Here is a 13,640-nt window from a genome sequence, read left to right as displayed (position 1 = left end):
CCCAGCGAAGAATCCTTGCAGCTTCTGCCATTGCCGTCCTGCTTCTTGTGCCGCCCTGTCTGTTTACGTGGGCGACTGCCGTGATGTTGTCCGACTGGATCAACACCGGCTGACCCTGAAGCAGGGGTTTTGCCAGACTTAGAGCATTGTAAATAGCTCTTAGCTCCAGTATATTTATGTGAAGAGACATCTCCAGGCTTGACCATACTCCCTGGAAGTTTCTTCCTTGTGTGACCGCTCCCCAGCCTCTCAGACTGGCATCCGTGGTCACCAGGACCCAGTCCTGTATGCCGAATCTGCGGCCCTCTAACAGATGAGCACTCTGCAACCACCACAGAAAAAAAAGACACCCTTGTCCGTGGCGATAAGGTTATCCGCTGATGCATCTGCAGATGCGATCCGGACCATTTGTCCAGCAGATCCCACTGAAAAGTTCGTGCGTGGAATCTGCCGAATGGAATCGCTTCGTAAGAAGCCACCATCTTTCCCAGGACTCTTGTGCATTGATGCACAGACACTGTCCCTGGTTTTAGGAGGTTCCTGACAAGTTCGGATAACTCCCTGGCTTTCTCCTCCGGAAGAAACACCTTTTTCTGAACCGTGTCCAGAATCATTCCCAGGAACAGCAGACGTGTCGTCGGGGTCAACTGAGATTTTGGAAAATTCAGAATCCACCCGTGTTGTTGCAGCACTAGTTGGGTTAGTGCTACTCCGTCTTCCAGCTGTTCTCTGGACCTTGCCCTTATCAGGAGATCGTCCAAGTAAGGGATAATTAATACGCCTCTTCTTCGTAGAAGGATCATCATTTCGGCCATTACCTTGGTAAAGACCCGAGGTGCCGTGGACAATCCAAACGGCAGCGTCTGAAACTGATAATGACAGTTTTGCACCACGAACCTGAGGTACCCTTGATGTGAAGGGCAAATTGGGACATGCAGGTAAGCATCCTTTATGTCCAGGGACACCATAAAGTCCCCTTCTTCCAGATTCGCTATCACTGCTCTGAGTGACTCCATCTTGAACTTGAATTTTTGTATGTACAGGTTCAAAGATTTCAGATTTAGAATAGGTCTTACCTAGCCGTCCGGCTTCGGTACCACAAATAGCGTGGAGTAATACCCCTTTCCCTGTTGTAGGAGGGGTACCTTGACTATCACCTGCTGAGAAAACAGCTTGTGAATGGCTTCCAATACCGTCGCCCTGTCTGAGGGAGACGTTGGCAAAGCAGACTTTAGGAACCGGCGAGGGGGAGACTTCTCGAATTCCAACCTGTAACCCTGAGATACTACCTGCAGAATCCAGGGGTCCACCTGTGAGCAAGCCCACTGTGCGCTAAAATTCTTGAGTCGACCCCCCACCGTTCCTGAGTCCGCTTGTAAGGCCCCAGCGTCATGCTGAGGGCTTTGCAGAACCCTGGGAGGGCTTCTGTTCCTGGGCAGGGGCTGCTTGCTGCCCTCTCTTACCCTTTCCTCTGCCCCGAGGCAGATATGACTGTCCTTTTGTCCTTATAGGAACGAAAGGACTGCGGCTGAAAAGACGGTGTCTTTTTCTGTTGGGAGGGGGTCTGAGGTAAAAAAAGTGGATTTTCCGGCAGTTGCCGTGGCCACCAGATCCGATAGACCGACGCCAAATAATTCCTCCCCTTTATACGGCAATACTTCCATATGTCGTTTGGAATCCGCATCACCTGACCACTGTCGCGTCCATAAACTCCTTCTGGCAGATATGGACATCGCATTTACTCTCGATGCCAGAGTGCAAATATCTCTCTGCGCATCTCGCATATAAAGGAAAGCATCCTTTAATTGCTCTATAGTCAATAAAATACTGTCCCTATCCAGGGTATCAATATTTTCAGTCAGGGAATCCAACCAGACGACCCCAGCACTGCACATCCAGGCTGAGGCGATGGCCGGTCGCAGTATAACACCAGTATGTGTGTATATACTTTTTAGGGTAGTTTCCAGTCTCCTATCCGCTGGATCCTTGAGGGCGGCCGTATCAGGAGACGGTAACGCCACTTGTTTTGATAAGCGTGTGAGCGCCTTATCCACCCTAGGGGGTGTTTCCCAGCGCGCCCTAACCTCTGGCGGGAAAGGGTATAATGCTAATAACTTTTTTGAAATTAGCATTTTTCTATCTGGGTTAACCCACGCTTCATCACATACATCATTTAATTCCTCTGATTCAGGAAAAACTACAGGTAGTTTTTTCACCCCCCACATAATACCCCTTTTTGTGGTACTTGCAGTATCAGAGATATGCAAAGCCTCCTTCATTGCCGTGATCATATAACGTGTGGCCCTACTTGAAAATACGTTTGTTTCATCACCGTCGACACTAGATTCAGTGTCTGGGTCTGTGACGACCGACTGAGGTAAAGGGCGCTTTACAGCCCCTGACGGTGTCTGAGACGCCTGGGCAGGTACTAACTGGTTTGCCGGCCGTCTCATGTCGTCAACTGATTTTTGTAATGTGCTGCCATTATCACGTAATTCCATAAACAAAGCCATCCATTCCGGTGTCGACTCCCTGGGGGGTGACATCACCATTATCGGCAATTGCTCTGCCTCCACGCCAACATCGTCCTCATACATGTCGACACACACGTACCGACACAGCAGACACACAGGGAATGCTCTTATCGAAGACAGGACCCCACTAGCCCTTTGGGGAGACAGAGGGAGAGTTTGCCAGCACACACCCAAGCGCTATAATATATATGGGAACAACCTTATATAAGTGTTGTTCCTTATAGCAGCTTAAATATATCCAATATATCGCCAAAAAATGCCCCCCCTCTCTGTTTTACCCTGTTTCTGTAGTGCAGTGCAGGGGAGAGTCCTGGGAGCCTTCCTCACAGCGGAGCTGAGCAGGAAAATGGCGCTGTGTGCTGAGGAGAATAAGCCCCGCCCCCTATTTCGGCGGGCTTTCCTCCCGTAGATTTAGATAACTGGCATGGGTTAAATACATACATATAGCCTTAATGGCTATATGTGATGTATTCTTTTGCCATAAGGTATTAAAATATTGCTGCCCAGGGCGCCCCCAGCAGCGCCCTGCACCCTCCGTGACCGCTTGGTGTGAAGTGTGTGACAACAATGGCGCACAGCTGCAGTGCTGTGCGCTACCTTCATGAAGACTGAAGAGCCTTCTGCCGCCTGTTTCCGGACCTTCAATCTTCAGCATCTGTAAGGGGGGTCGGCGGCGCGGCTCCGGGACGAACCCCAGGGTGAGACCTGTGTTCCGACTCCCTCTGGAGCTAATGGTGTCCAGTAGCCTAAGAATCCAATCCATCCTGCACGCAGGTGAGTTGAAATTCTCTCCCCTAAGTCCCTCGATGCAGTGAGCCTGTTGCCAGCAGGACTCACTGAAAATAAAAAAAAATAAAAAACTTTTTCTAAGCAGCTCTTTAAGAGAGCCACCTAGATTGCACCCTGCTCGGACGGGCACAAAAACCTAACTGAGGCTTGGAGGAGGGTCATAGGGGGAGGAGCCAGTACACACCACCTAATCCTAAAGCTTTATTTTTGTGCTCTGTCTCCTGCGGAGCCGCTATTCCCCATGGTCCTGACGGAGTCCCCAGCATCCACTTAGGACGTTAGAGAAATAATAATAAATTAAACCAACTGAAATACTAATTAAAGGGCCCCATACACTACAACAATATGCCTGAGGCTGAAGTCAGAGGCAATTTTCCTTGAACCGCCCTGCAGCTTCCCGGACTGCAGGATCACATACGATACATCGTATGCGGTCCTTTTGCATAGGATGTATCGTATGCGATCCCAGCCATGCCTGCGGGATCCAACATATCACGAGTGCAGCACTAATGACCTAGGGGCTGCGATCCGATGCTCACGGGAACGCGCATCAGATCAGATGTAAAACACATCCGACATATCGGGTCAAAATCGGATGAAATTGGGCATTTTTCTTCTAGTGTATGGGGCCCTTAAGTCACCTGGGCTTATGCATGGATACCCTTAAAACCTGGACTGTCAGTGTGCCTCGAGTACAGAATTCAGAAATTGAGAAACCCTTTTCTGGGCCAGTGCAAACTCTTTGAGAATGCTTTTCCTTAAAGTTAATATACTTTAAATGTCCAAGGACTGCAGCCTTGGATAGATGTAAAGAGATTAGAGTCTAATACACCTTGGTGACAATGCCAAGCAATGCTTCAGCAACGTCACAGTCTCCTAGAAACAGTTACCAGTGATCCATCAGGCAGAGGCTCGCAAATGCGGCCCTCAAGGCACCCCAATGGTCTAGGTTTGTGAGCTGCCTGTGCATGCTTGGCCACAAGTGACTTAATTAGCAACTCCATCAATTTGATTTAACCATATGTTCCGAGCCATGGATATACCTAAAACTTGTACCGTTGGGATGCATTTGAGAACCACTGCCATAAGGTTTTATCAGAAAGCAGGTATTTAAAAAAAAAAAAAAAACCACCACACATTTAAAATGAATCATGTTTTCTGTTGAAAATCGCCATTACTGATCTCTCCATATTTTGCAATATATCGCTATAATACACTTTTTGCCTTTAGTAAACATGGGCCATAAGGTGTTGCACTCCACGTTTAATTTTATGCACTGGTTGCTGTTCTAAATAAATAGAATTTAAACCTGAGCATGCCAGGCTCAGTGTCTGGGCAACAATGGTGTCAGACAAGATAAGAGATTACTTTGCACATTCAGTTACATATAGGCAGGTATCAAACCCGTGTAGCATTCTTTTCCAGGTCGTCAGCAGACCAAAATGGCTGCTATGCTGACAGAAGAGTCTAATATAGGTTACCATAGCAACTAAACCAAGCAGCAGCTTTCCAGTGGAAATAAGCCACCCTCTGTGGCCTGTAAACACCATCTGTTTCAAAATAAGAGCCCTAAAATAAAAGGGCCACAATCAGAGGAACTGTACACACTGACTAACTCCTCCGAGGACAGGATTTACTACTGCCATCACCCAATGACCTTGTGGTGACCTTACCTGCCATAAGCACAAATAATTAATCCCTCCTGAAAAGAGCCACAAATATAGTTTCAGGGATTAATACATAGATAGAAAAGTAAGAACTCCAGGTGACTGACAACACCATTCAGGAGGAAGTCTCAGGATGAATAATACACACCCACCAATGGCACAATAATTAGAGACAAGTGACACAGTGTCAGGCTAGAGCGCAGCCTGAAAACAGAGGGGAATCAACATTTTATTGAGGTAAATGTATCAGAAGTGGCAGCAGATGAGAACACCAAATACTCAATTTGTTACAAGACCCTGTTGTGCCTGGAGAGAAACACAGGAGAGAACACAACTATAAACAAACAATCTAAATATTATTTAGGGCCCACTCCTAAAATGCTACAAGGAGAATAATATCTGTCTATCTAGTCTGTGCAAGCTAGCCGTAGCATTGCACACAACGCTAGGTACATACAGCCAGCAGCATTTGAAGCTACGAATGCAGAATTTAATAGTGCTACATGCCAGGCTCCAGGTAAGCAAATATCCCTACATAACCAGACCTCCCAACATGACCCTCTCCAGGAGGGACACAATGCTCTGCTTCTGGACTTTCCTCTTAATGGATGATGCCTGCACCTGTGTTGAACAGATTATAATGGATAAGAAAGGTGTTTCACCACAGGTGACAGCAATCATAATTAAGAAAAAAGTCCAGGAGCAGAACATTGTGTCCCTCCTGGAGAGGGTCATGTTGGGAGGTATGCATAACCAGTATTACTTCCACAGCTGACAGCTTTGCTACAAGATTATCTATTCCTTATTAGAACACCCCATCCCATCCCATAGCTGCCACAATAGCCACTACAGCACCTATTCCTACATTACACACCCCACTCCACTTATTTGGTGCACGGAGGTGTTGCAGCAGCCATTTCTAGCCACTGCCAGATCTCCTGCGTATTGCACGCAGAGAGATGTCCTGTTGCTGTTCTGGGTGTAACCACAGGCACATACGCCTTACCAACCCGCACCCATCAACAAGTCTCACAGCACACACGCAGTTATTGAGCTTCTTCTGATAATTGTCAGCAGCAGCATGCCCTGGTCTCCTCCTCATCACGCAGCACAATAACCTACCTCCAGCGGCAGATGAGTCGGACTGACACTCACCTGTATCCTGTTTGCGCACTACAAGCTGCTCTGCTTCACCCGGTGTAAACGGTTCTGCTGCAGAGCTACGTGACTCCGGGATCTAATACCCGGTCCAGGCCACGCCCCTCCGTGCTGATTGGGAATGACGTCACGCACTATAAGGCTTCCCTTGAGCTTGCATGACGTCACACCCCATATATTGCCCATACCCCCTGCTGTATTATTAATCTAGTCCCTCATGAAATCATGAAAGTGGGACTGCTAAATATAGTGTGCTGCATTCATTACCTGCATCAATAATTCATCTGGCTTTTATGTTGAAAGAGATATTTCCCTGATTTCTAATTTTATGCAGTTTATGGATTATGTACATATACAGCCACATATTGTATGTGTCCTAATTTATTGCAAATCGTGTGAAAGAGAGACTGTTTTAGATGCAATACAGGTGGTTGTTGTTATAATAATAGATTATAAACTTGTTAGAAGGGCCCTCCTACCTCTGTGACTGCTTGTTATTGTCTTCTAATTGTGTCCAATTGTAAAGCACAAAGGAATTTGCTGCACTATATGAGAAACTGTTAATAAATAAATAAATAATAGTGACCTTTCCAGCATTGCCCCATACTGTGATAGCACATCTAGTGCAACATTTCTGCATTACCTGGCACACCTTTTAGGGAAGCAACAGAATCTTGGCAGAACTCACAAAACGTACTATATACTACGTAATTAGAATTTTAATAAGGGGATGAACAGGGGGTTGACATGATGTCTTTACCGATGCGTGGCTTGCGTTGCGTGAGTTATAACGCCCAAACGGACAATTGGATCAAAATTTGGATTGCACTTCCAGTGTGTAGAATTTAATAAACTACAAAAAAAGTCCTGTCACTTTTTACCATATCTGCTATGGGTGCTCCTCGGGTTAACACCAAGAACCATGGATTAATATTTACTTACATTAAGACATCTCAAATGCATATCTCTATAGATTCACCAAATTTCTTAGACTCATTTACATCTACAACCATGAAAATCAGAAGCTCCTCTGCGAAGAACTGGTAGAAAAGCTAGTATATATGTGTGTGTGCGTGTGTGTGTATACACAGGCAAACACGGGGGAAGGGATCCATTTGCCTGGAAAACCCCTTCCTCTTGGTCAGTGGCCCAAATTATGACAACAAGCACAGCCGGATTAAGACTATGGGGGGGCCCGAGGCACTTCAGAATGTGGAGCCCATACAAATGAGGAGGTAGATTTTATATACTAGGTGATTCATCGCGCCCTACGGGCGCTCTTCACACCGTCGTAAGGGGCTACGCCCCCTTAACCCTTGCACACCCTTGTGGCGTGCAATATTTTTATTATATGGAGTATTACATCCAATCATAATTGTGTGAGTGGTTAAATATTGCACGGACAAAGGGCGTGTGATGGATACGGGGTCGAAGCCCCTTGCAACGGTGTGAACAGCGCACGCAGGGCCTGGTGAATCACCTAGTAGGTGCTGTGGTTGGGGGAGTAGCGGGTGCGGGGAAGATGCGGATGGGACCCTAGGGTGCCGCGGGAGGGGCGGTTGCGGTGGTGATGCAGGTGGGGGAGGGTCTGGTGCGAGGGTGCCATGGGTGGTGGTCCGGAGCCACTGCGGGTGGGGGAGGAGCAGTGCGGGGGTGCTCCGAGTGGGGGAGGGGCGGATGCGGTGGTGCTGCGGGAGGGGCATGTGCGGGGTTGCTGCAGGTGGGGGAGGGGGCCCGGAGCTACCGCGGGTGCTGGAGGGGGTGTGGGGGGGTGCCACGGATGGGGCCAGAGGTACTGTGAGTCGGGGAGGGGTGAGTAATGCTTATCCTGCTTCTTCTCCTGGAAGCAGCTACGCTGCTGTCCTCCCTTTGGCAGTGGCTCTCCCGGAGACTCGCACAGCAGCCAGTCACTATTGTTAGCGCCGGTGTCCTAACACGCCGCATTACAGGGAATTAGATGCACTCAATAAACTACAGCTCCCAGCAGCCCTAAGGGCGGGAATGCTTCGGCGCTAAGGGCTGCTGGGAGCTGTACTTTATTTAGTGCGTCTACTTCCCTGTAATATGGCGCGTTGGGACACTGGTGATAACAATAGAGACTGGCTGGCAGAACTGAGTGACTGGCTGAATCAATGTAAAAGGTGAGAGTGCTGTGCAGTGTCAGTGACAGGTCCGGTGCTAGCCGCTCAGCAAAGGGATGCAGTGCAGGGAGGCACCAGGAAGGAGAGGCGTTCTCCCTGCTCTACATCCCTGTGCTGAGCTGCTGCTGCTATCCCTGCTGCTGCTGCCGGCTGCTGTCACACATGCAGCGGCGCTGGCAGCACAAAGCCTCCTCTCCCCCTCCCCTCCCCTGTGTGACATTCAGTGGCCGGGAGGGAGGCAAAGTGGGCAGAGCTAGATGGGAGTAAGGGGCGGAGCTACACAGGACCATGCTGCAGCAGGAGGATGAGCTGCAACAGCTTCGGCCAGCCAGACTTCATTAGATAAGTGGGGGTAATTCCAAGTTGATCGCAGCAGGATTTTTGATAGAAATTGGGCAAAACCATGTGCACTGCAGGGGAGGCAGATATAACATGTGCAGAGAGAGTTAGATTTGGGTGGGGTGTGTTCAATCTGCAATCTAATTTGCAGTGTAAAAATAAAGCAGCCAGTATTTACCCTGCACAGAAATAAAATAACCCACCCAAATCTAACTCTCTCTGCACATGTTATATCTGCCTCCCCTGCAGTCAGGCCCGGCGCTACCCGCTCAGCAAGGTCTGCAAAGCAGGGAGGCGCTGGGCTAGAGAGGCGCTCTCCCTGCTCCGCAACCATACTGACGAGCAGCGCCTGCCTCACTGTAACATGCTGCTGCGCAGTGCGCCGCCGGCCGTACAGAGGATCTTAATCTCGGATGATGGATCTCCTCCTGCAATAGGGCCCTCCCCCCTTCCTGCTCACTCCTCCCTGAAGACACAGCACAGCAATCTTCAGCATGCCCGCTCTCTCCCCTCCCTCTCCATCACGTGATACACACTGACCTCAGGAGGAAGCAGCGTGAGGAGAGGAGCAGCGCAGCACTAACAGCCAGCCACACGAGGAGCAGTGGCTCAGGTTAGTGCAGCTGCTGCAGATAAACAAAGGGGGGAGACTGTCCTTTTACTGTGTGCTGGGAGGGGGAGGGGGGTCCTATTACTTGCTGGGAGGGGGAGGGGGGTCCTATTACTGTGTGCTGGGAGGGGGAGGAGGGGGGTCCTATTACTGTGTGCTGGGGAGGGGCGGGGTCCTATTACTGTGTGCTGAGGAGGGGGGGGGGGGTCCTATTACTGTGTGCTGAGGAGGGGGGGTCCTATTACTGTGTGCTGAGGAGGGGGGGGTCCTATTACTGTGTGCTGAGGAGGGGGGGTCCTATTACTGTGTGCTGGGAGGGGGAGGGGGGTCCTATTACTGTGTGCTGGGAGTGGGGTCCTATTACTGTGTGCTGTGGAGGGTGAGGAGGTCCTATTACTGTGTGCTGGGGAGGGGGGGGGGGGAGTCCTGTTACTGTGTGCTGTGGAGGGTGAGGAAGTCCTATTACTGTGTGCTAGGGGCGTCCTATTAATGTATGCTTGGCGAGGGGGGTCATTAATCTACTTGTGGAAGGGGGTCCTATTACTCTGCGCTTGGGGAGGGGTGTCCAATTAATCTGTGCTTGGGGGGGATCCTATTAATGTGGGAGGGGGAGGGGTACCCTATTCTGTGCTTGAGGAGGGGGGTCATACTAATGTGTGCTAGGGGAGGGGGGGTGTCCTATTAATGTGTGCTTGGGGTGAGGGTTCATATTAATGTGTGCGGGGAGGCGGATGCAGGGTAGCAGCAATGTAGTATGTGGGGAGTGTGGTTCAGGGTAGCAGCTGCAGTGTAGTATGCGTGGAAGGGGGGCAGGGATAGTACCAGGGCCGGCGCTACCCGCTCAGCAAGGTCTGCAATGCAGGGAAGCGCCGTGGTGGATAACGGCCAGCAACTATGTCAGCGTCTTGTAATGAGTAAAATGAACTCATTACAAGCCGCCTGTGCTGTGTGCGCCACCGGAGGAGAAGAGGAGCAGCGTCAGGGGAGGTCCCGGAGGAGAAGGAGGGAGGAGGACTGGAGCCACAGCAGCGCTATGTAATTTGTAGTGGCGCCGCTGCAGCTGTCCCTCTCCTTCCGCATTGGCTGGCTGGTGCTGCTGTGAATGCTAGGATGCGCTTCCCTCATCCCAGCATTCACAGCGGCGGCGGCCAGCCAATGCGGAAGGAGAGGGGACTGCTGCAGCGGCGCCACTACCAATTACACTGCACTGTTGCAGCTCCCTCCTACCCCTCCCTCCTCCTCCTTCTCCCATGCCCGGGATCTGCCAGCACGAGGAACCTGACTGCATGTGCCAGCGCGGAGAGATGGTAAGTATCATCTATTCTGTCTGTCTATCTATCTCTGTGTATCTATCTATCTATTCTGTCTGCCGTAATGTGTAAAAAGGGGACGCTGTCTGCCGTAATGTGTAAAAAGGGGGACGCTGTCTGCCGTAATGTGTAAAAAAGGGGACGCTGTCTGCCGTAATGTGTAAAAAGGGGACGGTGTCTGCCGTAATGTGTAAAAAGGGGGACGCTGTCTGCCGTAATGTGTAAAAAGGTGCTGTCGTACAAAGTTGCATCCAGGCATTGCCCCTGGACGCACCTGTGTGGTTTGTGGGTCCACCTGAAAATGGTGGAAAGAATGAAAAACAAATCTGACTTATTCTCACTTTGGGACCTCTTCTTTAGCTGTTAACATTCGGTTGAACTCGATATTGAGAGTTGGGTACATCATGATGTGTTTGCATTGGTGCAGGTGTGCGCAGAAATCTGCTTATCAAGTGCAATTGGAAAGTGCAGTATACATCCAGTTACTAGTATGGTGATAGCGCCTCTGCCACCTCAAGGGATCAGAGCATTTGTGCAAATACTAGCGCTCAGTTTGGTCGTAAATGACCTTTATTAACTCAGCAATTCATTTTATTGTATAAGTAACACTGTGTAATGTGACTGATGGACACTATGGCCCTCATTCCGAGTTGTTCGCTCGTTCTTTTTCATCGCATCGCAGTGAAAATCCGCTTAGTACGCATGCGCAAAGTTCGCACTGCGACTGCGCCAAGTAACTTTACTATGAAGAAAGTATTTTTACTCACGGCTTTTTCTTCGCTCCGGCGATCGTAATGTGATTGACAGGAAATGGGTGTTACTGGGCGGAAACACGGCGTTTCAGGGGCGTGTGGCTGAAAACGCTACCGTTTCCTGAAAAAACGCAGGAGTGGCCGGAGAAACGGTGGGAGTGCCTGGGCGAACGCTGGGTGTGTTTGTGACGTCAACCAGGAACGACAAGCACTGAACTGATCGCACAGGCAGAGTAAGTCTGGAGCTACTCTGAAACTGCTAAGCAGTTAGTAATCGCAATATTGCGAATACATCGGTCGCAATTTTAAGAAGCTAAGATTCACTCCCAGTAGGTGGCGGCTTAGCATGTGTAACTCTGCTAAATTCGCCTTGCGACCGATCAACTCGGAATGAGGGCCTATATTTTGCGTTGTAATGTGAATTGGTACTATTCTGTGACCACGCCCCTTCCCCATTAAGCCACGTCCCTAAATTTTTTTGTGCGTGCCTTAGGCGCGCATCTGTCCCTTTTACGTGTGTGAGGAAGGGCGCAAATTCATTTTTTTGCAGGAGGGCGCCGAACACCCTAGCACCGGCCCTGCCTGCAGTGCACACGGTTTTGCCCAATTGCTATAAAAAATCCTGCTGCGATCAACTTGGAATTACCCCCAGTGTCTGGAAAGAGAGTGAGTGTGTGTGTGTGTGTGTGTGTGTGTGTGTGTGTGTGTGTGTGTGTGTGTGTGTGTGTGTGTATATACAGTGTCTGTGTATACTGTATATATGTGTGACTGTGTATGTGTGTAATGTATGTACAGTATGTATGCGTGTGTGTTTGTATATATATGTGTCTGTTGTGTGTGTATGTGTGAGTGCTGCATAATGTGTGTAAGCGTCACTGGTACAGGGGGTGTTACGTGTGTAAGCGTCACTGGTACAGGGGGCGTTACTTGTGTAAGCGGCACTGGTACAGGGGGCGTTATATGTGTAAGCGGTACTGGTAGAGAGGGCGTTACGTGTGTAAGCGTCACTGGTACAGGGGGCATTATGTGTGTAAGCGTCACTGGTACAGGGGGCGTTACATGTGTAAGCGTCACTGGTACAGGGGGCGTTACGTGTGTAAGCGTCACTGGTACAGGGGGCGTTACGTGTGTAAGCGTCACTGGTACAGGGGGCGTTACGTGTCTAAGCGGCACTGGTACAGAGGGCGTTACGTGTGTAAGCGTCACTGGTACAGGGGGCGTTGCGTGTGTAAGCGGCACTGGTACAGAAGGCGTTACGTGTGTAAGCGTCACTGGTACGGGGGGTGTTACGCGTGTAAGCGGCACTGGTACAGAGGGCGTTATGTGTGTAAGCGTCACTGCTACAGGGGGCATTACGTGTGTAAGCGTCACTGCTACAGGGGGTGTTACTTGTGTAAGCGTCACTGGTACAGGGGGGGCGTGACATATGTAAGCATCACTGGTTCAGGGGGCATTACATGTGTAAGCGTCTGGTACAGGGGGCGTTACATGTGTAAGCGTCTCTACTACAGGGGTCATTATGTGCGCTGTGCATTTGTAAAGTATGCGAGGGTGCAAATTTATAGTTTGCAGGGGGCCGGCGAACACCCTAGTACCGGCCCTGACTGCACACCTACTGCACTGCACAACACTGTCACCTTTTACATTGATTCAGCGTCCAGACATTACCCTCCGCGATATCACCCACTCTATCCGTTACATTAGCCATCTCGGGGCTTCCAGGCCGGCAGCCCAGGTGCTGTGTTGCGGAGTCACGGCCTCTGGGGATCTGGGCGCGGCTGTGGCGAGGAGGCACTTCTGTGACATCACGCGCAGAGGAGGCTCCGGGGCTCAGAGAGCATGCGGCGCAGGGAGGGCTATGAAAGCCTTCCGCTGCGCCGCTTTCATACACATCTATGCTTTTGTTCCACCTGCGGCGCGGCTAGGGAGTGGGGATTGTTGATGCCGGAGGGGGCAGGCGGACTGGCAGCAAGACATTGGTGGTCATTCCGAGTTGATCGCTCGCTAGCAGTTTTTAGCAGCAGTGCAAACACTATGCCGCCGGCCACTGGGAGTGTATTTTAGCTTAGCAGAAGTGAGAACGAAGGGATTGCAGAGCGGGTACAAAAATATTTTGTGCAGTTTCAGAGTAGCTTCAGACCTACTCAGCGCTTGCGATCACTTCAGACCATTCAGTTCCTGATTTGACGTCATGAACATGCCCTGCGTTCGGCCGGGTTTTTCCGAACACTCCGTGAAAACGGTCAGTTGACACCCATAAATGCCCTCTTCCTGTCAATCACTCTGCGGCTGCCTGTGCGACTGAAAAGCATCGCTAGACCCTGTGTAAAACGTCATCAT

At 50.1% G+C, this 13,640-nt stretch overlaps 1 protein-coding gene across 2 annotated transcripts in view; it reads right to left on the bottom strand.

Annotated features, from left to right (window-relative positions):
• Positions 1–6,257, bottom strand: part of ALDOC (aldolase, fructose-bisphosphate C) — a 46,240-nt gene extending 39,983 nt beyond the window's left edge. Inside the window, exon 1 of one of the 2 annotated variants that reach the window (XM_063955977.1) lies at positions 6,146–6,257. The gene's annotated coding sequence lies outside the window, so the exon portion shown is untranslated. Of the gene's footprint in view, positions 1–6,112 lie in introns of both variants that reach the window. The other variant, XM_063955978.1, reaches the window with a different exon arrangement.
• Positions 6,258–13,640: the final 7,383 nt, after the last annotated feature.

The sequence above is a fragment of the Pseudophryne corroboree genome, chromosome 2 (genome assembly GCF_028390025.1).
Source record: "Pseudophryne corroboree isolate aPseCor3 chromosome 2, aPseCor3.hap2, whole genome shotgun sequence".
NCBI lineage: Eukaryota > Metazoa > Chordata > Amphibia > Anura > Myobatrachidae > Pseudophryne > Pseudophryne corroboree.
This window is presented reverse-complemented; position numbering and strand designations above follow the sequence as displayed.